The sequence below is a fragment of the Pomacea canaliculata genome, linkage group LG2 (assembly GCF_003073045.1).
Source record: "Pomacea canaliculata isolate SZHN2017 linkage group LG2, ASM307304v1, whole genome shotgun sequence".
NCBI lineage: Eukaryota > Metazoa > Mollusca > Gastropoda > Architaenioglossa > Ampullariidae > Pomacea > Pomacea canaliculata.
The window spans coordinates 30,494,745-30,519,579 of record NC_037591.1 but is presented as its reverse complement, the minus strand read 5'-3'; the positions used below and the strand labels follow the sequence as shown (position 1 = coordinate 30,519,579).

General features: G+C 41.9%; 1 long non-coding RNA gene across 2 annotated transcripts in view; it reads right to left on the bottom strand.

The window, feature by feature from the left end:
- LOC112556570 overlaps positions 1–24,835 on the bottom strand; it is a 119,311-nt gene that overhangs the window by 74,060 nt on the left and 20,416 nt on the right. For both annotated transcript variants that reach the window (XR_003097771.1, XR_003097770.1), the window contains exon 3: positions 8,198–8,302. This is a non-coding gene — a long non-coding RNA (uncharacterized LOC112556570). The remainder of the gene's footprint in view (positions 1–8,197; positions 8,303–24,835) is intronic.

The following is a 24,835-nucleotide window of genomic DNA, read 5'->3' as shown; positions in this document are numbered from 1 at the left end:
CCCACTCACGTACTCACAAGTACACAGAGGTCTAGCATGCCTTAATCCATATGCACATATTAATATTCTTTTACTCAACACAAAGACACTACAGCTGCCTCTGTTTGCCTTTCTTTATTAACACCCACACACAGAGTTTTGATAAGAACAATAGAATTATTCCTAACAGCTCACGTCGTGCTCAACACACACACGGGCAATAGCAAACCTAAGGGGAATCCTTTCTGGAAGTTTATATAGAATCTTGGGCTACTTAATGGTAATCCACAAAAGACCACTAGGCGATCTATACACGAGGGTTGTGAGGTTGTCAGCATTTTCACAGACCGCCTCTCACCCACTACACCACAATTTCCAGATGCTACCATCTGGCCGTAAATGGAAACAACTGGTCGCCGAGTCATTCAACTGTAGTAGTACTCAAGAACAGGGCGAACAAATTAACCCACTTTTCTTATCGTAACAACAATCGTGGTGCGCTCTGACAGCAGTCGCTGGTAGGGTAAGTGTACGGGTACATGTGTGAGGTCTGGCGATATTTTGTTAAGTATATTACTTATGGGTACTCCCAACAGAGAAAAATGCCTGTCTCTGTTGTGGACAATAAAGGCTTATGTATTATGAGATTAAATTAATTTCAAAGTTTAGCTCTTTAGATAAATTCTGATGTCAAGTTTTATTTTCACTTTTATTCACTTTTCGTGATGAAGCAACCAAGTCGGTTATCGTTTCGTCTAAAACTTCTAGAAGTTTGTTTTGATTCCGCGCAGTCTCCCCAAGGAATACCATTACAAAACAGCGAAGGACCTCCGGCCTGTGGCGACTGCAACTAAATCGATGGGAAGAATGATCATTAGGGTTATTATGTGATCAGGTTGCCGCCGACTTCAACAAAGGAGAGATAACAGGTAGATGAAACACGAGGAGATTAAGCCGACAGTCACCTGGGGCCAGGTGCAGGAGACTTCGCTAAACGCTCTGGATGACTAACATTAAGCAGTCAGCTAAACTGATCATATGATAAGGAATTATGGCAGTTATCGTCTTAGTCTTACATCCACTGTCTATTTTATGCATCTGGCCCCTGGCTTCTATTGCATGACACAACCCTGCGTTTGCTTGTGAAGGACAAAGCCTGACTCGGAGATACAAGTAGAGTAGGAGGATGTCAGAGGAGCCAGCAGAGTAGAAAAGATCGTATACTTGCAAACCTAACCGTGTTTTAATATATGAACGAACACACAACAAATTATTTTTGTATCCACATGATCTTCGCTGAGCTTCAGTTATGAAGAGTTGTGGAAGGGAAGGAGGTAGTTGCAATTAATATTACGGTCAACCTCCTTCCCTTCAACAACTCTTGTCTGCACCTAACTTTATCCCGGGTTGGTGATATCGGCCCCATCTTGCCCCTAGAGCAATAAAATAAAATAATAGCATATCCAACGTGCCTTGACGATAGCGATCATGACACTAGCTACGGAGGTAAACAACCCCAAAGAAAAGGAAACCAAGTCGAACACAGACCACGTGCAGTGGAACTATCCCGTCCAGGTGGGCGAGATGATGACAGAGTAGTTTATTTTTCTTATTTTTTATTACCCTCTTCGCTCAGCGAGATTACCTACTTTATGCAGGAAGGGGATTGGTTGGTTGGTTGTGTTTTAATGCCAGTAAGTAAGGTATCGGGGTAAGGGAGCGGTGAGGGGGACAAAAACAAAAGGGCCAGTTTTGGCGGCAAATGTGGGTCAGTGGGGCACCTCCATGGGAGCAAGGACCGTGCGAGGTAAGCGGCAGTTCAAGGCCGGTGCCTGATAACAGATTATCACGTGCCTGATCACGCAGCGCCATCATCCGCCGGCCGATCGACAGGCACGCGCGTGAGTCCCTGTGCATGCGGCACCTTTGGCCCGCGGCGGATGTAGTTCGGCTCCAAGCCTCCGAGCACTTTAACCCTTTGCAGCTGCAGCGCATGAACCCGATGCCTTGGCCGCATGCAACTGCCACCCGTTTGAGGGAGGCGTGGAGACTGAGGATGCGACCTCGGCACCCTTCACCTGTCAAACACGACGACACACGAGACGTAATGTCTGAGAAGACTCGTGTTTGTTTTGAAAGCACTGTTGTTGCCATAGACTTAATGAAACCAAGAAAAATTACAGATAGGTTTGTAAATATTGCTAACATTCTTGTTCCCTCCTTAACAGGATGGTGAGGTACTCTGTAGAGACAAGGGCCGTCAGTTCGAGGCCAGGACTGGGAAACCCACCCTGTCCACCGAGCAAGTTTCATGCAGGGATGTACAGATGTCGTAAGGATATATCGATAGTTCTTGTCCCTGTAGCTACTGACACTATCTTTAAAGTTTGCTGGCTTTTGTCAATTTTTAAAATCTTGGATAAAAAGTAGAGGGTAGTTTTCATGCTTAATGTTTACATCTCTCGCTTGTCTCTAAATCATTTGTGTGCAGTCAAAAGGGATTATGCCGCAAATAATAATGATAACAACAACAATGTCGGAACTATCTCTACCGATACGAAGCACACCTAGGTCCACAGTAATGTGTGGATAAGATCTCCCTTGCAATATCAGATGCAAACTGCAGCAACCCCTTGATCGCGGCATTTGCCAGGGCAGACAACTCGTAACTTGAACTCCAGCCAGGGTGGCGCTGTTATCACAGGAAGTATCTCACAGACAAGTATGAGGATAACGTGCTGAAGACATGTTTGTAAACACGATCCGATTATAGCTGCTAGCGAATTCTTGACTGGATTGTTTTAGGCCGCTAAGACGATAAGAAGATGAAATATAATTAAAATCGGAATTAAAATAAGAGGTTGCATTAATCTCGTCTTGACACAACCTATCACGGAAGAACATCCACACTGACTCATTTTTACTAGGTCTTTAGGTCTTGTGGCAGTAACAGGTACAGTGAAAAGTAGGTCTCGATTTTATTTCTCCGGCGAGGGTTAGTTGTACTAACAATATTTGTGTGAGCGTCGAAAGCTATATCTGGAAAGAAGGAAGGAAAAGAACAAAAACATCGGGACGAGAGATTGACATAAAATAAGAAATGCTACTTGTGGTAGAAGACAACATGTTTGCTTTGCAGCAACATAATGTGTTTGTTGATGCCGGGTAGTACGGCACGTGCGCTGGCGAGATTTGGCTCACAGGAAAAAGAGTGCGCGCATGCGCATGAAGGTAAAAAAAAAAAAAAAAGCACGTGCGCGCGAGCCATGCGCTGTCCCTCATTTTTGTGGCTTCATCGCCCAGGGATCAGCTTTGCGCCACTCTTCGTCAAAACATACGTTGATGTTTTCAAATTTAAACTTTGTGCTGCCATCGTTCTCTTAAATAAAAAGACCAATATGTAAATATTTGTGCAACTAAATCCGATATTTACTGGCGCAGCTTACAAATACTTGTATGCACGACGGAGCTGCATACTTCTGTGGCTGTAATCGGTTTGCATCGACAGGAAAGCAACGATGGATACTTAGAGCTAAAAGCTTTCCTAATAAAGATACATAATTATATCCTCTTACCCAACTGAGATGCTTTGATGTGTTTGTAATTCCGTTCGCGTACACTAGTTCTCAGGGTGTTACACATGACATCTAATTCAAGTAACTGTCATAACACGTGCACAACAAAGCTGGAAAACTGTTATTGTGTTGTTGTGTTTCTACTTCTAGGCGATCTCACTGTCGTGTGTGCTAGCGGGAGGTGAGATGTGAATAGAGATGTGAGGTATGATAAGCAGTTTGTAAATGACAGAATGGCGGTCAAGACTTGTATGTGTGTGTTTGAGCTCGTGGGTGCGTTAACAGTTAACCTAAGGCACTCCATGATAAACACCCATAGCTAGAATGATTCACAACTAGGGGTCACGTTGGAAGAAATCCGTTCTGCAACAAAAGCGTGGCAAGAGGTGGGGTTGGCGAGATAATGAGTTGTCTTGCATGCGTTTGGGTATCCGACACTTAGTGTGTACTTTTCTTACAAGCGATAGAGGATATCCACACGACAGTGACATCTTTAGGGGTTCAGAGATCAGACCCTGCATTCATACTGTTCTTTGGTCGCACCCGGTTTGGAGCGATGATGAACGCCATCACGAATACTGAGAAATCACAATGACAACGCCAAAAAAAAATCAACAATTTAAAAAAAAAATAAACCGCAGTTCTGGGCAACCAATGGTCAAGGGCAGGTAACGTTATCAACTTCAAACACTCGACACACGTGGCAGGAAGGGCACAGGTACTTTTAGCTGCAGCGCTCCAATTCTCCACCTTTCAGCGATCAGAGATTGAAGTGGCCGTTGTGATAAATATGTCATCGTTCCTGCACAATGTCCATCTCTTGATAAGCGGGGGCTGTGGTGTGGGGGTCATTATTTTAAGACATAATTAAGCTCGACAAGGGCCGCCTCCACAACACAACTCTTACAGATCTCAGTGACCCCCCACCATGTTTTCCTCTGATAGCCTTATCCTCTGGTAGTTTAAACACACTCAAATGTTAAAAAGATGAACTAGATACCCTCCTTCGTTTTCTTCGTGAACTCTATTGCAATTGCCTTGCATCAGAGGGAACAAAGCAAGTGTCTTTGTACCTGTCTGCAACCTGTCCTAGCAACAATACATAATCGAGCTCCGCCAATCAAGAAGTACAAACAGAAATTCAAGTAGCCCAACACTAACTGCACTCATTGTCAACAACAATGCCTCCACATGCATTTTTAACCGCCTGTGAATGCTTCTTACTGATTGCTTCTCCGCCAGTTGGAACTCAATAGCAGCCAGCGGTTTTGTTTAATTACGAAGTAGGAAGTCATTAAAACGTGGACAAGAGCATCGTGCAACTCAGCTGTGCACAATAACAACAAGACAGAAACATTTCTAACAGCGACTGAAACACAAATCACTGGAACATTTGAAAGGGTTGTCATATTCCTTTTAAATTTTGTTTTGACTACTTCAAAGTAGCAATGAAGTAAACAAACATTTTATTTATTCATTTATTTATTTGAACGTGCGAAGCTCAAGGTATTATTGACACGAAAGACTTAACAGCTCATTGTTGAACTACTTTCTTGACTAAATATTTGTTTTCAATGCTATTTCTGTCATTATCCTGCCATTTGCTATATTAATCATCAAAAGGCGGACAAAAAAATATATTTGTTAAAGGTTAGGACAAAACACATTGATTTAAAATGTGGTTTTTCAAGTGGGAGTGGCAGTAACAGCTGTATACTTAGTGCAAAGCATTCAGTCCACCTGACGTTCGCCACCACCTTCCACCATCCCGTGCGACAATCCAGCGAGACAGCCACAAGACTCCATTAAGCCTTCAAGATTGTAGCAGAAAATTATTCTGTTGCCTTAGGATAATTATTCTGTTGCCTGTTAACTAACAAGAGTATGGCAGGAAGCAGTAGACAGTAAATGAAGCAGGTGAGATTGGTCAAAATTCCAGGAAGGAACGCTGAGTGCTGACGTACTCGATGAACTGAAAAGGAATGAGAAGCAGTCTGGCGTGACGAAGATTTTTTTCGCTGTAAACACGGGTACTGACAGGCAGGGGGAGGAGAGATAAATATATCACAGGCAGGTACAGCTGAACTAAGTGCCAGCCCACCCCTCACTTTCCTCCTCCGTCACTCTGCGCGCGCACTTGCACAAAAAGTGAAAGAGTGTTTTAGTTTTCACGTGCATAGGTATGCATGAATAATGTATGTTCAAAGAAAACAGCTCGTAACATGTTGGCATGCTCAATAAGTGTGTGATATCACACTTCAATTTTTAATTTACTTTCTTTGTTGCAAAAATTGTTTTGTCCCTAAATGTCGAGACGACATAAATGTTTACTACTATACCATCGTGATTTGTCATCGCCACTTCTGGACGGAGTCACCTTCATAAAGCGAGGAAAACAATGAAACAGCAAAACAGACCACATGTCATTAAGTGACCTGCTTACATGATTAGAAGGGGGTTGGGAGGGAGAGTTGTTGTGATCACGTGCCACTGCTAACTGGTTCCGCCATTGGCTGCGGCCCCTGATGACGACATACAGCACTGCTCGCGCCGTGCTCTTGAGAACATCGAAGACCGTTTGACCTCCTCGAGGTCGCTCAGGCCGTGTCTTCCATCACGCGCGGTCTTCGTGTGGTGACCTTTGCTCTTGCATCATCCGCATGGCAGGTGCTTCTCCTTATCACAAGCATCCGGTCCGCGGCCAGCGTCGGGAGACTACACCGGTCTCTCTGGGAGGAACGATAACTCGTACTGCTCAATCTTGCCCCCACTACCACTCTTCTTTCACCTGTAGTCGCTCCTTTCGTTAACAGGGAGGGTTTCTTGGGTCATTCGTGACGCCCTCCCCCCGCCACACACGCATTTAAAAAAAATTATAAATAAATGTAGATATAATTTTACCTCAAACAGACTTTGGACTAGTCTCCTACCGGCAAGGACTGTTTACTTCTCTTCATGCCCAGGCTGGAGTTCAAAGAATAATTTGTGAAGACCATTCTGGTACCAATGGTGCTAAAAACCTCGAAGGTGGTACCCCCAAGAATGGGATTGTGGTAGCAATAGGGTGAAAGTCCTTTTTGCTTTAGCGAAATCATATTAAAATTGCGCAATATATATATAATATGTCAACACGGGTATAATTTAAACTAGGTTCCTATGGAATACAACACTGAGTGAAATCTGAATATAAAGTATTTTCCGTACGAGGGCACGATTCATATTCGCATGTCATTATATATATATCGTGCCTCACACACATGGGAAAATGGTTGATCCGAACTAACAAGCTATTGCCCTATCAGGATTTTTTTTTTTTTTTTTTTGGTGCGAGATGTGTGCATTGCAATAGAGTTGATTACAACGAAAGAAGTGAAGACGCACACAATTTTACTTAGCAATGGTAGTTCTGACACAGAATCAGAGAGTCTCGTCTTAGCCGCCAGCAAGTAAGGTTTCAGAAAACAAGAACCTGCAACAAAAACTTATTTTTTAATCCATTTCTTCGCTAATATAATAAATATGAAAATCTGAATTGTGAAAGTAGTTTTTTTCAATTCCAATTCTTCGAAAACCTTTTTCTTTAAAAAATATAGACTGTAATAAAGATCTTTCAGATAAAAGAATACTTCCTTCAACTTATGAACTACTCTTATTCACTTTTTGAAACAAAAGACACTAATAATATACTCCATCTGTGTTAAAAACATCGTTTCTAAAACTCCAAGTTAAAAACCTGTAATAAATATGTTGAAGCCGGCAACCGGAAATGTAGAGCCCGTCGCGTCCCACTGAACGCGTGGCAGAGTGAACCCTACGGACGTCACTCTTGAAGAACGCCAGCCGTCTCCATGGAAACTCTGACGTCATGGTTTATTTTAAGAAACCAAGACACTTTTTGTGCTAATAATGGCTGCTTGAGAAATTATGTTTCCGAACAAAGGCATCAAGACCGTTTTTTTAAGAGGACGGCGTGCTGCTGATGGCCATCAATAAGCGGCCATATAGTTTTCTGACCCCAGCAATGGTATTTCTGACATGGATTCAGAGAGTCTCCAGCAAGTAAGGTTTCAGAAAACAAGAACCTGCCAACGGAAAGCATATTTGATTAAAAAAAAAATTAAAAAAGACTCATCAACAACCTGCCAGACGTGCAATGGATCGCTCCATTTTTATCGCAAAACAAAGGTCTTCCTGTTTGGAAAGTAACAGCGGGACTTGCAATGAAGGGCGGCTTGCAAACTGCACACAAGCACTTTGCAAACAGACGTCAGCACCTTAGTGCTCGTGCTGCTGACGCACAAAGTACGTGCGTTTCTTACAGCGCGCGACACAATGAGAACAATAGGTCACAACCTTCTGCCGGAAATCTCTTCTAAAGTATTGGTGCAACACGAGCAGACACTTATCAAGGGTTGCCATGAGCAGACATCATCACAGAACCAATAACAGAATACACATTCCTTAAAAATAAAATACCCTCTTCCCTCGACCGCACCTGCAAGGCTATTTTTGGCCACAAGAAAGGTCACTGCACTCAAGGTTACTTTGTCTGGGTGATGAAACTGCTTCTCTGGGTCACGGCACTGTGTCGAATCACCTGCACTTTTATTACTTTCTTATGGGAAGAAAAAAAAGAACTTTACCTTCATTCCTAGTATGGTCGGCTGAATTCAATCGAAGACTTGCGACCTTTGCGTGGTGCTTGGATGATCTATGACAGGCAGGCACGTGATCGGCCCTTGATTGACCTACATGGTGAAAATGTTTTCATCGATTACATGTCACATACTTTTTATTTAAAGAAGCTGCTTTGTGTGTAGTTATGTACAAGTTATATATTTAGCGCGTGCGTAAGCAATGTCTAAGAGGTTCATGGTTTTCTTTTTCTTTTCATTTCTTAGCGTTTTTTAGTTTCTCTCGTTAAAACATTGAGTTCATACACTTCTTTATTGTTTTAGTGTGTATTTGTAGCAGTCAGTCTTGACTGTTGTCTGCGATTTGTATATATATATATCTCTCTCTTTTAATGCTTGCTATTTGCAGAGTATTTGTATTATTAAATGCTTGTTTTTAATTAATCGTTCAGAACTGTATCTTTTTTTTTTTTAGTCGGAAAGGTTTGTTTACACGGTTTGTTCTTTACATTCTCAAAATTTAAACAGTTGAAGCATTCATCCTGTAAAAAAAAGAAAATACTTTTACTGGACTATCACGAGGTAGGGTTTAAGAATCTAATCGTTTTTTGTTTTTTTGTTGTTTTTTTGTTTTTTTTTCAAATATCGGTAGACATAGGCGATCTAACTAACCTGTAAATTTCAGCCTCCAAAACCCATTCGGTAATTATCCGCTACGGTTCGCACCTGCGATCAACGAGTGCTGATAACAGCGTACTACGTCACGTTGGTACATCATTTACTACATTGCCAGCAGTAAACACCAATCAGAGAGAGAATGAGCCACAGTTCGGGTTATTCTGACGCTGACAGTCTGCATTTCTCATGGTTCTGAAAAACTGCTACTTTAACACGAGAAATGCAGACTTTCAACGTCCCAATAACTTGAACTGTCACTCTGATTGGTGTTGACGGCTGGCAATGTTGTGAATTATATACCAACGTGACGTAGTACTCGGTTAGCGGCGCTCTTTGATCACAGTTACGAATCGCGTACTTTGCTACCAGATAATTAATTAATAGATGGGTTTTGGAAGCTGGAATTTACAGGTTAGGTTTACGTCTACCGATATCTGCAAAAAAACGCAAACCATTCAGGCTGGTCTTTAAAACATCAAAAGGCGCTGCACTCAACATTCCGGCAAGTGCGACTGCAGCTATCATCAACATCACGTGACCTGCTCTACATGCACTGTCTGCAACTGAAAACCTTTTTTTCATCACGACCTCTGCACTCGAGTCTGGGACTCGGAGGTCATCCCCTAAGTTTAGACGCAGAATGGCGACACTCACTAGTGCACGCATACCGTGGGGCAGAAATCTACCCGAAAAGTGTTAGTTTATAACCAAAAAAGAAAAAAAAAAGTCCAGAATCGGTGGAGAGACAATGTTCTTACCAACTGTGAAGATAAGTCTTCAATTTACAGCAGGGATGCACGCTATTCGATGTATAAAATCCATCTATAGAGATAACATATATCAAGAGATCGTGAAGACAGTCAATTCAGACATTATTTGTTATAAGTGTGTCTGGTTGAAACTGACAGAACAAATTATTTCTGAAAATCATAAATAGTACTGTAGTTTACTGAAAAATGTCCTAGGTCCTAAAACTTTCTGTGATCAATCCTTCCATGGACATGAATAAAACTTTGCTGGCGTTTCCTGATGTTGGAGTAGCTAGAAAAAAATGAAAACAACGTGTCTTAAAAAAGAAGTATCTAAAAATCAGAAAAATTACTCCGAGGTTAGCAGCAGTAAACTTTTATTCCTACATGGAAAATTGTGTACACTAATTTTTTAGAAGATAAGTCAATCATTTGATCGATCAGTCAATCAAAGTTATATATTCAGCGACTGCGATAAATGTTGAGACTGAAAGGTTAAAGTTCATCAAGGATTTCCTCCTTTACTTTTAACCTCGCTGTTTCTTGAAACATTGCAGAGATGGGAACATCTATCTCGATTTTGTTGTCGGTGCCAGAACCGACCACCCAGCCGATCATGCAAGTAATCAAGCTCTCTCACACACTACACTTTCTCTCAAAGAGAGTCTTGCTCTTCATGCCATCCACCTTCTCCGAGTCTGTCAGGTTTTCCAGTATTGACAGGCCTGTGGAGCAGAGTAATTAATAACTCACGTGCAAGTACAGCAGATAACGAGACACGTGTCCCCCGCCAGGCCTCTGTGTGTGACCTGCTTATCCACAGAACTAATTGCAATGAAGGTCTCCACCTGATTAAAAGAAAAAAAAATCGACTACGAAACTTGGACTTTGTAAAGGTGCAGATGTACCTACTAATGTGAACAAAGTTCACCTGAGGTTTCTGAAATCTGGGGCAGAGGGGAACAGAAAATAAAAATCTAGAATTATAGCTGAAGTACCTCTTTCTACCTGTAACTAATCACGAGAAGATCGAAGTAAGAGATGGGGAACAAAAGTCAACTTGGTTGTTCAGGAATGTGAAAATTCTGGTAATGTCGATTCTGAAAGACGTTTCCCGAAAGATCAGTCCACCATCACACACACAAAACAAAGCAAAAATGCTGCAGCAGGTACGTGGTTAGGGTCACGTGTCAACACTAAAAACGGTCGAAGTGGAGTGACATCTAACTAGGTAAGCTCCTTCCTGCAGCAGCCAATACCCAAACAACCTACCTCCCCCTACCACCATCCACTTCCCCCCAACGACACAAAATTGGGTCAGAGCCCTGTGGGGTGGGGAAGGGCGCCCGTGCACAAACCACCACAAACGTGGCTTTATCGCACTTGACACCGTGATTAAGGACCCGTCGTAATTCGATAACTCGCTTTCACAACTTACACCACACTTTGTCTCTGTCTTTGTAGATTCCTGGCATAGCTGCACTTTCTTTCTCCTTGCAAACCAGACCTCCGCCCCTCGCCACCACCCGCTGACCTCACCTCACGCGAGACCCTGTATGACCTCTCGTACTTCTACCACTCCCTCCCTTCTCCACCTCCTCTCTCCTTCACAAGAAAATACAATAAAGCAACACAAGATTAAAAAAAAAATTTCTCGGATTTCTTTCATTTTCCCTTCAAACATCGCCCTCAGTCAAGCAGTCTTTATTTTTCCTTGGCACCTAAAAACGACAGGCAAATGAATGTTAAAGGGGACTCCAGTATGTTTTAAGTCGGGTTTCAGAGAAGATTGCTCTTAATATAAGCCTTATTTGACATTTAGGGTGTTTTCCTTTAAAACAATATTATTTTCACACTTAAAAATTAAAGCAAAAGATTGTATACGTGCTGCTGACAACAAAAGATATCATTTACAAAATTATGAGTTAATAAAAGAGATGCGGGAAAAGAAACTGTGGTGACTCATGAGTTACACTCTTTTTTTTCTGTTGTATTTGCTATGTCGTGTGCCTGTTATAGACAGGTAGCCTTCGTTCCTCGAAGCACTGAATTCTACTTGCGAGATGTCTGTGTGTGTGTGTGCAGGAGGAGACAAAAAGATTTGAGTAAAAACTTTGAAAATCATTTAAGCTTCTTAAAATCTGTCCCAGATGTCCTGATTGGACGTTCCCCTTCTGCTCTGATTAGATAATGAAAATAGAAAGACAGGAGGCTTCATTTTAAAAATGAAATATTAGTTGTAAAAAATAATACTAAGATATCTGTATTGAAAGTTTGTGCGCTGTTGTTGTGTTAGCGATGATGTCATTTGAGACCGACAACTTGAGGCTCACTTCCCCTTTAACTGACAATGGCGTTCTCTTTTTCACTTGGCGACAATAGCGACACCCTGACAAACACTGCGCAGAAACACACATCGTTGACTTGCGTGAAAAAGAACAAACGATTACAGTTAATTCGCGATAAAACACTCATTGTGTCAGCAATGTTTCCAGATAGCATCTTTTCTCGAGCCGCACGACATATCTAGGAGCAACGGATTCCTCATGTCTGGGGAAAGGGCAGTGAGGGATTTTGCGAAGAAACACTCCTTTGCCATCTCAGAGTCGAGCTGACCTTAGTGTGACATAAACAATCAGCTATGCTAATGGCGGACCACCTTTAGGACGTGACTTGAGATCGCACGCTGACAAACAAGAGCGTTATGCACTGCGGCCTTGACTATTTGCGACTTGAAATGTTTGACGGTGAATATTTTCAAAACATTTATCTTTGTCAAGGGCATCTTGCGAGTGCAAAGACAAACACAGACAGCAGCATCTTGCGGAGCATGGTGAAAAACTTGTTGTTGTGAATATCAAACGGCAGACATGTCAACAAAAAAATTGTCGCGGAAATTTACTATGTGCTGATGAAAAGCCTGTTGGGAAAACAACGTGCGCAAAAACAATAATAACTATTAAAGAAGATTCGACCATGAACTTGTTGTGCGTATGCAAAATATCGTTGTCCTTAGATTTTTATTTATTTTTTTTTTATTTGATTTTAAGAAGAGATTCGTGTCCGGTGGCACTGACTTGATGCAAGCTATTTACAGCAGATTTTTAAAAAGTAAATTATTTTCTATTTACTGGGCTTGTTTCTATGGAAAAAAGGATTTTCTGGTTGTTTATTTTTTATTATTGAGTTCTTTGGATGCGTTTAGCGTGATTCCATCCAGTTCATGGTATGCAGGTGCTTGAGGACAGAGGACACCAACAGAACTTACTGTAACGTATCCGGTCTTACATCTTTTCCAGAGAAATAAAATTAACACTTTATTTTATTTACTTCACATACTTTGCTTACTTCACATAATTTCACCTATTTTATTTATACCATAGCAATAAAAATAGTTTTCTAAAGATAATCTATAAGTCTTCCTTAATGCATGTAAAGTGGAGATGGCCAGACATGCACGTTGAACGGAGAAACTCCACATGTGAAGTGACCGGTCGTCGGAAATAAAATCACAGAAATAGCCTACCGTGAATATTAGACTACAGTCTTAGTTTTCATGCAAAAAAAAAATGTATTTATTATTTCGCTTTAACCTGTTAAAAACTCCATGCATGGCCATAGCGTAATAATGGCAAAAATTTTGTTTTTGTTTCTGATTCCGTCCAACTGCACAAACATGGTTTTCGATAAAACGAAAACATTATTTAGATATGACAAGTTACCCGTAATTGTGCAGCAAGGGCTAATGAAGCCTACTTTAGGAGGATGATAATAAATGTGAAAGATAAACGAGTGCCCTTCTTGGGCATCTCTTTAAAAGGTCAGGTAAACAGGGTCATTAACACGTGTAAAGAGGCCAGGTTCGCGCCCCTCAGTCGGATAAACTACTTTTTAAAGAAAATTAGTTTTTAATTGACTGGTTGCCCGCTAGCAGCCATCTTACATCTGCTGTGCATCCGGGTCCCAGCTATCGACAGAAAGCGCTTTGACAAAAATTCCCCAAACGGGGGCAACAGCTGAATGACAAACTGGATTTTCGATCCCAAGGATGCATGTTGTTTATTTGTTCCTGATTTGGCAGCATACACTTTATGCTGAATGGTAAGCAAACAATCTGCCAATCTCTTTCTTTATGTTTTCTTCATCTTCAAAAGCGAGTAAGACTCGAAAAAAATTGACTATTTAATTACCGCGTTCTATCGATAGCTAGGAATTTAAATGTTTTCAGTTTTCGGAGCAGTAATAATAATTGAAAATACTGCAAAACTGCAGCTAACACCGCTTAGAACTGAATTATTAAATAAACTAGAAATGTTATAGATTAATGTTGATATTGGCTGATGTTGAATATGACGTTTGCTGATGCTTGTAAAAATATAAATAAAAGATAACAAGGTATTACTGTATCTAAACTGACCTCAATATTTAAAGATATTTTCACAGTTTTTATACTTCCTAGTGATAAGTAAATAGTTAAAATAGTCTGGGAATGTTAAAAAGTGATCTCATAAGGTCCACGCAAAGTTCAATTTATTCTAGTAACAAAACAAAGAACTAGACCGCAGAAGGTTCAAAGTCCTCGCTTGTTCCGAAGGGATTGGTTTGAAAGACATCCATTGTTTCGTATATCGACCAAAAAATACACAAGCTTGCAAGGACAATTTTCTTGGGGAAGATTGGTTTTAGGGACAGATGTCAAATTCTCGTACTTTTCCTAGATAAACAAGATTGTGAAAAGAAGAAATTGTAAACAGATGTTTTGATCAGACAAAACATGTATATATATATAAAAAAAAATGGAACACTCTGTTACTGAATACAAACGTTTAGTAATATATCTTGATCCTAAATGTATAGCACAACATTGATTTGAAATATACATGTGTGTGTGTGTGTGTGTGTGTGTGTGTGTGTGTGTGTGTGTGCGTGTTGGTTTTGTGTGTGTGTGTTAGTGTGTATGTGTTAGTTAAACTAGAATATATAGTCCTGTCCACAGTCACACAACAGCGATTTGTCGAGGGAGGGCCCAGTTACCCACTTGTCGCTGAGAAGTTTCCCGACACAACCACCATTTATCTCAAGTTGCTCAGCAGGTATGTCCTTGATCTGAAAGTATGTTCTTATCGACAGCAGTACACGTGCCCTGAACTTCGGTATCTAAATTGGTGTACATATCTGAGATATCACTCGTTCCATTACCTGCCCTTAACGCACCGACTGCCCACCCAGACCTTACCTCTTGACCTTATTTAACGCATTATTTCACTTCTTTGATCACTCAGAGAATATTATTTGTTTGTATTAAAGAAGAATAGCTGGGGGAAATACAATGCCAACCTGCCTTAAAAAAAAAGAATTCTCACATAAAGTATTATTTTAAAATATTCCTTACAATAACCATTCTTCCACACGGTAAAGTTTCTCATGAGTTCTGGCAATATATTCAGCGGAGTAGGAACCTGGGGAGGGGGATGGGACCCAAAAAAGATAATGAGGGGGCAAAAGTGTCTTTTTGCCCACCCCACCTCTCACACATCCACCCTTGCCCAATTCTTCAGAAAATGTCCCTCTAACCTTCCAAGATGGACGCGGCATGCGTCAGAGTTCTTTCAGTTCTGCAGATAGTAAGGAGAGCACCATATGTCATGTGGCTCTTGTTACCAATACAGCGAGGACTGATTGTTTTGGGTTCAGATCTTACCCCGCACAAGTTGGGTTTTCGTTCTTTCCCCAACATCAGTTTGTCGTGTGTAGAGATGCTTCTCTCTCTCTCGGTGCAACCCACACACCCACACACACAAACACCCACACACACAGAAGTTTTATTAGTTGCACAGTTGAGTGTGCCTGTGTGTGTGTGTGGAGTCTAGGAAAGACGTGACGTGTAAATAAATAAAGTGTATTAAGACTTGGATGTCGGCCTCCCCTCAACCCCAGCCTCTGAGTGACCTCCGCTCGATGCCCTGGCCGAGCAATGAACTTGTGTCTTATCGCGTGGCAGTCGTGGCTGTTATGTAAGTCAAGGTTCTTCTTCCAGTTGTTGCACTGCAGCCACAGCGAGGCTCTGACACCGCGTGGGCGAGCGAGGAGATGTGGAGGTGCAGATTTATTTTTATTTGTTGTGCACGAATTGATGATCGTGTGCAGTTGCTTCTCAGGAGTCTACGATACCGATCGTTTCTCAGGGTGGGCGCAGCTGTAAAACATCTCTTAATGGTAAAGTAACAACCCTGTTACAGTCGTCTACACAGGATCATCAGATCAAATAACAACAACAACAACAACAACAACACACATCATAATTTGAAAATAAAGCACATGTATAAAAACCTTACTTGATGAAGAATTCACTCTTTTACGATAGGGAGGGGAAAGCGGATGAACTTTGACCTTTGATCATTTATTGACACCACTATTGGTTTATATCAAGGGGTATGCCAATCAATATTTTAAAAAAAGTACACTGGGTCGTTAAACATTTAAATAACAACGAACCCACAATAACATCATTCATTGTATAACAATTAATTTTATTTTGGTACATTTTGTTTAAAACCAGCATCGCGCAGTTTACATGCTGCATACAGAAAGCGGGAAATCAGTCTAATAGTTGTCTCAGAGGTATCTCCCATGACCCTTGACACACTGTCTGGGTCTGTAGGTCCTGGCACTTGCGCTCTGATGTTGGTAAAAGCTTTGCAGAAGAAAAGTACATGTGCTTCATCTTCTATTTCTACTTTACACAGGGGACATGCCACGTCTCGTGGGCCCATATCATTTCTGTATGGTAGCTTATGTGTTGTTATCTGAGACACTCCCAACCTAAATAGTGTATAGGGAAGTGCCTTAGGGGTGTGACGAAAGTCGCCGAGGCGTTGGCCGTCCCACCCGAGTTCGAGTTCTATAAATACTGACCTAAATAGGAAGTCACAGGAAAAATTACCAAAACATAATTTTTAGACAGTTTTAAACAAGGAAGAAACAATTAACTTTCCGGAAGTTCAAATTTAAGCCAGGTCCCAAAGAGACCTGCTGGCTGAGATTACTTTGAACTGGGCGAAGTCGCCACGTATTGGTGTCGGCGCCCACTGTGCACGTGACCCTAGGAACTGTGGAACAGCTACACGCCCATCCAGAACACATCAAGTTTGTAAGGGTAAACATTTTCAAAGTTCTCTTTGTACACATTCTGGAAGTGTGGGGTGTGAGCTAGAAAGTGTGGTAGAGGGAGAAAACAATTTAACTTCTGACAAGACTCGGAAAAAAATTGTTTTACATGATATCACTAATACGCGGCGCGGTCAAGCTTGAGATGGAGCGACAGCAACGCCCTAGCACGGGAAGTAACTGTACTGCGACAGTTTGTGTTTGTCAGATGACTTTGGTAAACAGTCAACAACAGCTAATTGATCTGTAGTAGATGACGATCATAAGGACGAAGATAACGAGCACGTCAGTAAAATGTATCTACCGAGTCAATACAAAGTTCTGACGACTATTTTAGCTGGATTTAAAAAATGAAGCGTTTTGCTTCTTATTATTTAAGTATATATACATACATTCTTTTAATATACATCTATTAATATATCTCAGGTGATAAATACAATATTTGACACCTGAGATATACAGAACAAGAACAGGCAACTACTAGAGGAGGGAATTGGAATCGTTTCACGCCAAGCCAGCGACTCAGATTACATCACGGTCAGATAGTCAGCCCTGTCAACAGATGCAGAAAGGAAAGTGTGCCCGAGACGCAATCTGAACCCAGGACAGTCAATCCTCACTGTATTGGTGACAGGCGCTAACCTTCACACCACCAGACCGCCTTGCACTTTGTGGAAAGTTTAAGGTGTTTACTTATTTACTTACTGTGCCTTTAAAGTTCTTTTAACTGTGCTTTTATGTTTCCTTCAAGGCCGAACTGGTTTTTCGCCCTAAATAATTTTTTTAAGCAGAGATCTCAATTTGCAATAGCAAGAAACACTATAATCATTTTCCCAGTTTTTAAGCTTTCTTCTTCTTTTTATTTTCTTTCCTTTTTGTTTTATTTTTCTCTCTTTTCTGTTGTGTTTTTCTCTATTTCTCTTGAAGTTGTTTTCATGAAGCACATAATTTTTGTATGCTCTCATTTTGGTGTTCTGGCAGCCAGTCAGTCAAACAAGACAGTTCATATACTCCTGAGGTGATGTGTTTATCCGAAATTAATACAGAAACAACAACTGACTAGACTATTTTTAGAAGCGGTTCACCGGGCTCTCTCGCACAAGATTGAAGCCAAAAATAGAATTTTGAACGTCACCATCTGCTTCTCGCGGCTTCTCCAGTTCTCCTAACAGTTTTTTATAGCTACTCAAGTCACATAATGTTTACCTCTGTTAAGAGGGGGAGGAGAGAGACCTGAAAGAAGCAGACAATGACGAACGTTAGTCTATTTATAGCTTTAATTTCTTGCTAAAGAGCACAAGAACTGTACCCGGGGTGGATGTTTTGGTTCGACAGATGCCTTGTTATGCTCTTTCCTTGCGATCACGTGGCGTTCAGACTATTCCCGACTCGAGCTGAGGACGGGACTGGTTGGGTCAAGGGGTGAGTGTAATTCAGAGACTTCACACGAACATAACACAGCAACCGCTACAGGGTGAATCGTCACAGAAAAGACATGGACAGTTGCACCTGCTGCTTCGGTTTATCGTGAACTGTAATTTTTATACAATTAAGTAAAACAAACATTTGTTAAAATACGAATTTTAAAAGGATAGTAAACGCAGATAATGGATGTTTAAAATCAGACATGGTCTGCGGTTTCCGTGATTGGTGTCACTCGACATCACACCAGCCTAAGGAGCTGTAATAATTTATAGACATCCGAGGATCGAACTGTTGCTACAGATTTTCCAAAGCTGCTATGGCTGGAGATTTTGTTGTTAGTGGGTCTTCTCATCCGGATGAGAACGGCTTATTTAAGGTTAAACCTGCCACGATTGTCTGAGGAAGATTTATAAGTTAATGCTCGAGCTGTTACCGATTCTTGGAGTGACATGACATTACATTTGAAACGGTTAATAATGATGAGATGACTAACGGAGGATGTTTAGTGCCAGATTGTGTGCTATTTGATATATCGATATTTTGTATGATAGTTCGATCTCAGTTATTACACTCCCATCAGTTTACATGGTCAAGCTTAATTTTGCGACTTTCATTTGGTCTTGAAGTGATATTCGCTCTCTCTGCTCTCGCAATCTTTTCTATCCAGTTGTTCCCCTTGACCCTTTCCTCTGCCATGCGACTCACTCTCTCATCTCTGAAAATCCCAATAAGAAGACGACAGACAAGGAAGACAGACAATGGGGTTGGAGTATGTAGGAACACCGAACCGCTGGCACCAGACCAATTGATCTGACCTCCGGACCTGAGCAGCTGCACTCTCTGCTCTGGAGCTCACGGCGGCAAGACCGTTGTGCGCTATTTCAGGACGAGACTTCACAAAAAATAAATAAATAGAAAGCGGGAGTCTGGAAGAAAACGCCATTGTGTAGAGCAAGTTAGAGACCAACTACCCACGCCTAACGGCTCCTGACACTTTCCAACGTCTCGCTGCTTGCGTCATAATGACGTCACCAGGCACGTGACCTGCTGGTGGGAGGCATCCTGGCTGAAAGGATGCAAAGAGACTGGAATAGAACGGGAAGATTTAAAAAAAAATGATAGAGAGTTTTTGTATAGTTTAACCTATTGGTGTAAATAAAAAAAAAACAACAGACATCATTTTATCCGACAGTGTAGAGGAGAAAAAAAACGGTGGTTGCGGCAGGTAAGGATGTATACATCGCTATATGTGGATAGCAGAGCTTTTGATGGTCAGTGTAACACGCATAGCAACAAAAATCTGACTATAAAGGAGCCGTTAGGAGGCTGGTGGATGGGAGAAGGTGCGGTGCGGTGTGAAGCTACAGTTTTGTTTAACCCTGAATGTCTTTGTGTCCGAGGTCAGGACATGCCCCAGTGACCTAAATGATTTCGCCTCTGATATTTTAGTTACACCGGTCCCGGCTGGATTTGGAAAACCCGATCGAGAACTCACCTAAGGTAAAGCGAGGTTGGGCAGAAAATTCCGCGGACACCTCGCTGAGGCCTCCCCGCCATCAGTGCAGACGGGCGGCTGCGTACGTTCGCGCGATCTCTCGAGAGCAGACGTGAGCAGGGGTGGGAGGAGGGGCTCGCGCACCCACGTTCGTCCAGGATAAATTAATGAGAGAGGGGTAAACGAAGAACACACACACATTCTCTCTCCCATACACGGCACGGGAAGCTCGCCAGACACTGGCAGACAAAGGAGGTGTCGGTGGACAGCGGAACATGTGTAGCGAAACTGTAGAGGGCCTCACAGTCCGCCATGTTTTCCCTCTTCCGCGACCTTGTGTCGAGTACAGCTGCACGCGAGTTGTAATTATCGAGTGTGGCATACAGCCGTTAATGATGATGTGGCTACGGTGGCACACTGGGAGTGGAGAGGCTTAATGAGAAATGGTGTTTTTCCTTTAGGTCAGGCTCGAGACCTTTACCTACAACCTGCAGCACGCACTAGAACTCGATAGTGTGCTTTGGAATTTTTTTCTTCTTTTCTAATGGGAGGGGGTGACTTACAAGGCTGTAAGAGCAACCTATTTACTACTCGGTCGGTCATTCCCCCGTCAAAGTTATTTTTGTCTGTTACTCTCGTTACCCTGACACACAAAAATTTTCCAAGTCTGTTTTGATCAACAAAAGGAAAGAAGGAAAGTTTGTTGTGATAAAAAAAAAATTGCGTGTTGGGTTTTTTCCCCCGGCAGTTCATTTTATAATTTTTGGGGAGTAGGGTGAGCAGTACAATCGACAGTTTCTAGGTGAGCGGCACAGTGAGAAAACACTTAGAATATCAGCATCATGGCTCCCTCATTCCAGAAATCTTTTCTCGACAACCAATCACCAAATTGGTTTGGCGCCTTCGGTTCCAATCGCTTCACCTTTGTCGTATCACAAACCGTTATCACACTTAATTTTAAATAGTTTAAAACTCTAAACATTGTTTCCTTAAACATTTAAATAGTACAAGACATCCAAGGCCCAGAATTTAGTTCGCACACATATTATGAGACCCACAGAAGAAGTGAGTATTAAGACCAACAATTAGAAATTAGTCTCTCGAGAAAACAATTATGCCAGAAAAAACTTACCTAAAAACAACTGACAGCAATACCATCAGATAAGTTTGCAACAAGATCTTCATTAGACAGAAAGGACAATGATAACCATCCCTATTATTTCCGAAAAAAATAAAAAATATCATGGAACCAGAAGCCAGTAATACTGCTAGAAATCCCGAGTGTTTGTCTAAAATCTCAATCTATTATATGCCCACAAACAACATATTTTTGTGCTAAGGTCAAAGCAGAAAATGTTTTTTCCCGGCCTCATGGTCGGTCATCAAGTACCATTCGCACACCGTCCATGTTTTGATGACGTACACTGAGGTTTGATTCTGACCTGTGTATGCATGATATCAGTCTTAGCCCTGACTCATTAAATTTATTTCACTCCCAAGTTAGTCATCCGAAGGGATTTCTGGGTAGATATTGTGTGTATAATTAGTTTCATAAATTATTATATGTGAGTACCACAGCTAAAGTGTTTACTTACAGACGTATTTACTTTCTTTGTAGGCTGCCATAAACCTGAGGATTTTGTGTAGTATATATGTCCTGTTTTGCGTTTTGTCTAAAGGCCCAACAACAGTAAACATCTTTGCACAGATTTTAAGCAACTGGTTTGTTCTTTGTGGTAAGAGCGTGTGTGAGTGTAGGGGGAGAAGTGGGCGGTGGGGTGAGTGAGCTGGTACACGAAACACGATTATGACTCAAGCCATATGAGACAGTTTTAATTCAGTAAAAGTTCATTCGGGATTAACTGGTAAGATGTAGAACGGATTTTTGTCTACTTTGTTGTTTACACTTAGCGTCCACAACGTCCTGTTCTCTTTATGACTCATCTCCTCCAATAGGATTAATCCCCTTGGTTTCCCGCCAAACTTTGCTCAGTCTCAACAATCTTTTGAAAACTGCGTAGGCAATAAAGTAATAAGTGCATGGACACTATCTGACTGCATATTTTATTCTTTTTTCACTTTACTTTTCTCTCTCTGTGTTTCTCAGACGCTTGTAGTTATCTATACTTGCTCCTGGTGTGAAGTATTTAAAGAGCGCGCGCACATTGGAGAAAACAGCCCCAAGGTCAGGTGACGCAGACACCGTTGTTTTTCGCTGTTTGCGTTGATCAGAACCCGCGGATACCCCATAAACATTTGACTGACATGGGGAAAACAGGGACATGGGGTACTTGTTAACTTGAGAGGTTGGCATTTTCAGACCACAAAGATTGAAGTCTGCGACAGGTGGAATTAGGTGAGGTAGGGGTAGGGTGGTAATTGTATCGTTGTAAAGTTTTGTATTCGGTTTCTGGAAAACAATTTGGCTCATATCAACACCAAAAACTACTGGTTACATTAATATCAACATTGGGTACATAAGCATCATTTTTATTATTATTTTCCTTTTTTTATTAAGGGTCTGCAGCATAATAAATCAAGATTCTAGTATTCTACACTGAGTAACCTTGTATGGGATACAGAGTCATGACAATCTCATTCTCAAGCATTCTGTTACATATAGGCAATGATGGCTACACCACCCTTTAAGTTCTGTGTGTTGTCCAAGTATGAGAGGTTGCTTATGTTAAAGCCCGGAGTAAATAAATATCTACGAGTCTTGTTGAAGAAGACTGCGGGCCGATCGCAACTGACCCGTCCTCAACTTTTTTTTTTTTCAAAGGAAAAGGGGAAAAAAACAACTTTGTTCCTGCCCCACGTCCCGTCATGCAGAGCGTTTCGCTCCGCTGTGCGCACGCGCCGTCAGTACCCGTCTACCGGCCCAAACACGTGTTTGTAGGCTAATCGATAAGCGCGCGACCCAGATCGATGCTCGCCAGCCAGCCAGCCAGCGATGACATCGTTTTAGGTCACTAGGTTAGCGCAGCCGGAAGCGTCTGCTGCCATTTTGGGCTGCGCCTGGTCGATCGCCTCCCTTCGTTCCCCCACCTACCCCGCTACCCGTTTTACACAAGTGGTGTAAGTCAAACAAACTTTGCCTGCAGCTCAACCGTCACCATCACCACCAACCCTCCCCCAGCCTCATCCGGGTTTGTTTGACCAAATCCCGCGGCGTCAGTGTAAATATGTAAATAGTCTTTCCGCGTTGACGTCAATCACGCGAGGAGCTATTTTTGGCCTCGTATATCGCACGGCAAATGGCGGCCCTTGACAACTGGGCCTCAAGAACCTGCCGGAAAACGGTGCATTGAGTGACACGCCTTGCTTAGGTCTTTTCCGTCATTCTGTGAGATTTATAATGTAATGTCAGAGAAAACCCTGACACCTCAAAGTGTCTCTAACATGCAGAACTTATGGCGACATGAAGGTAAGCCACGAAGCAGGTCGACTTTTTTTCAACATAAAGAACAATTATTATAAACTGGGGGTAGAAGGGTAAGTGCAGTGGCTGAAACACTTGTCACCATTGTAGTGAGAAGGCCTGGGTTCAGATCTTGCCTCTGAACACTCTAGTCGCAGGACCTGGTTCCTCCCCATCCCTCTTCCCCCACAGTGCGAAATCACCTGTAGGTGAAGCACTTTCCCGACAAACCGACCAGTCAGGGAAAGTGTGTCTCGGTCACTCTCGTCCGCAACTTTCTCTGATAAATCCCTTACCTGATGAACCAGGTCCCCACTACAGGTTAAGTGCTGAAACAGTTCTAAAATAATGTTGTGCACCGCGTGTTTGAGGGGAAAACTGCTTTAAACGAAAGGCCTGAAAGTATTTTAAAATTAGCAATGTGTCGTGCCTGTAATATTAGGTATTTGCCCGAAATGCTTCGTTCAGCAAGAATCTGGCATCGTACTCGTGTGTGCGCTCAGTGCATGCTAAAGATAGCTGTACCAAGCACTCAAGGGGAGGAACACGCGTGTTTGGGGTCTGAAGGCAGAAACAGTGTAGTCATGAGACCCTCAGACAGGGTAATGTCCTGCAGAGGCCATTGCACCATGTGTCCTACAATGTGACCTAACCAGCTCGTGACCTTTCTGCGCAGACGACAAGCATTTGAGCAGACCTATTTTGATAATCAAGACCTCCCCCCAACTCAACACTACCCTCCACGAAACTCCATTTGTTCAGACATTTATGTTAACCGAAACCGTGAAGGCGTAGCTTAGAAAACAATGGAGTAAGTAAAATTAATTCTTCACCATCACATCCCCCCTCCACCACGGTCACTTTTGTACTTGTTTATATTTGTTGCAGATCTTTCCGCTGGACAAATAAATAATATTCCCCTCTGAAAAGATTTTATTGCTATTGTACAGAGAAAGAGTTAAGATCTTTTGTGTTTGTATGTCATTGTGTTTGCCTTTGTGTATGTGTGTCAAGTATGCATGCGTGTGTTTATATGCATATGTGTATAGTGTATTTCATGTCTGTATGTGTGCATACCTCTCTGTATGTCTATGTTTATGTATGTATATGTGTGCTAGTTTGCTTGCTGGCTGGTCTGCTTTCTTGTACATCTCTGCTAAACAGGGTTACAGTATCTCTCCTCTCGCAAACGTGATTCATTTCCCCGACACACGCACACACCACGTGCGCACACACACATTCACAACCTTGATTAGGACCAGAACAACTCCTGACAGGAAGTGCCGACTGTGGAGTCTGAACGCACCAAATAATCAAGGGAAGCAAGTCATGCAAGCTGGCATAGCTCGGACCGCTCACCGAGTCTCAGAAAATAAATTTTAGTCAATTTTCATAGCAAACGTTAAGCATTTATTTTTATTTTATTTTTGTTTTTCTTTGCATTGTTTAATTTATTTGTCCTAACCACTGCTTGAATTTTCTAGTTATTAATGATTATCTACTCAGGTAACTTACTTTCGGAAGTCGACCGATTCTCTGCCAACGTTTAACGCGGGCAGCAAAGTGTTGCATTCTTTCAACAAATCAAACCTCTTTGTGTTAGAAAAATTCTATTCCCTCCTGAACTGCCAGTCCTTTTTTTTTTTTTTTTCGTTGAAGAAATTAGTGTAGAAACAATTCACTGGCAGCAGAAGACCAGTACAACTGTATCG